A 2,060-nucleotide genomic window follows, 5' to 3' on the forward strand; every position below is an offset into this window, starting at 1 on the left:
CCTGTCTTCTGGAGAGCTATTGTTTGACGAATACAAAACAGAATCCTGTTTGGGTTTTGTTCTATATTCATGATGTCCACTTTCAGTTGAGACAATGACATCTCAGCCCTCATTCTCCTGGATACAAACCCTAATCCATTCGAAAACACAGGTGTTGGCCCTCCTCATTGAGTCTCAAAGCTCAGTGTAATTAAAGACTATTGTACTCCGTCTGCGGGAAAGATACTGATTTGGAGTACAATTGATCTTCAATTACTATTCCGGTGCTTACCTTATGCATGTAAAGTTATGAGGCCCTCCCAACATGCAAACTATTGTTTGGGGGATCTCTGAGGTCAAAGAGCCATTTGAGACCCACTGATACCTGTCTCCACTGTTCAGGTGCATGACTAAGTAAGAACAAATAATAATAAATGGACATAACTTCTTATGTCCATAACTATTCGCACGAGCGATTAATCCGCTCCAAACCAACACCGGAATATTGCTATTTAAATACTCTTCCGATGGGTACCAAACACTGCTGTATGACTCCTGTTAGACCCTTCGCACAATACAAAGAGGGATTCCTCCGTTCAGGGACATTCTATATTAACCAAACTTTCAGAATCTATCAAAGGGACCATGATCTATAAAATACATTATTTATAAAAATGTGTAACGAATGAGTCGCACGCTACGACTACATACTCTTTACCGTAAATACGCATACCGAGTGCGAGCGAGTGCACACAGTAGCGGGTATGCGCCTTCACGGGAAAGCGCACGCATGCGCAGCGCGTACCAGGGTGAGGTGCAAATATGGCAATGTGTATAGAAACATTTTTCTGACTTTGACAATATATATATTTAAATGTAAGCAAAATTATAAAGAGGAACCACACTAATTCCCTAACAGACATTATATTCATATTTATATTGGGTACAGTTTATGCCTAATTGCACAATTTGTAGTTGTTAGATAAGTTCCAGGTGTGGGCTTATTCTTTCTATTTATTTATCTATCGTAAGTGCTAAAGCTGACCCTATCATGATTCCTAGGTATCAGTTGGTGAAGGTCTTATAAAAATGTCCATAAATCCAAATGTATGTTCAAGCTTTATGGTGACTTTAAATTATAAATCCACCTCGCTTCTTCTCTTGCTATACTTCTTATTCTATCACCTCCTCTCCAGGAGAGTTTGGTTTGGCTATGCCTAAAAATGTAAGACCTGAAGTATACTTAATTTTATTTTTGCAAAAATGCGTTGAGACGATGTGTGTGTCCAGTCCCTTTCCATATTATGAATATGCTCTGATATCTTTGTTTCTAGTGCCCTTGTGGTTCTTCCTACATACTGCACACGAATGCCCATCGGTTTCAACCTGTATTCTGTATTAAGCTGTGCACATTATAATGTACCTGCTGAAGTAATGTTTAGTACCAATTAACAACTATAATTCGTATCACTCGCAGATATTTAATGTCAATATATTAAATGCTATAGCCTTGGATACCTTTTTCAGTTAGAAATTTGTCCAATCCATTTTTAAATGTATTTACAGAGTCCGCCATTATCACCTTTTCCGGCAGGGAGTTCCAAATCTTTATTGCCCTTACTGTGAAGAACCCTTTCCTACGTTGTGTACGGAATTTTCTCTCCTCCAGCCTCAGAGAGTGCCCACGTGTCCTATACAAACTTTTATTTATAAACAAATCCGCTGCTAGCTCCTTGTAATGACCCTTTACATATTTGAAGATATCAATAATGTCTCCTCTTAGACGCCTCTTTTCTAGTGTATACATATTTAACCTAGTAAGTCTTTCCTCGTACTCCAGTGCCTCTAACCCTTTGATCAATTTAGTAGCTCGCCTTTGAACTCTTTCGAGTTCCCCGATATCTTTTTGTAATGTGGTGCCCAAATTTGAACACAATATTCCAGGTGCGGACATACCAATGATTTGTGCAGCGGCAGGATTACATCCTCGTCCCTTGTCTCAATACCCAGTTTTATGCACGCAAGGACTTTACTTGCCTTCTTTGCTGCATTTTGACATTGTGTACTGTTATTAAGCCTAT

The sequence above is a fragment of the Pseudophryne corroboree genome, chromosome 5 (assembly GCF_028390025.1).
Source record: "Pseudophryne corroboree isolate aPseCor3 chromosome 5, aPseCor3.hap2, whole genome shotgun sequence".
Taxonomy (NCBI): domain Eukaryota; kingdom Metazoa; phylum Chordata; class Amphibia; order Anura; family Myobatrachidae; genus Pseudophryne; species Pseudophryne corroboree.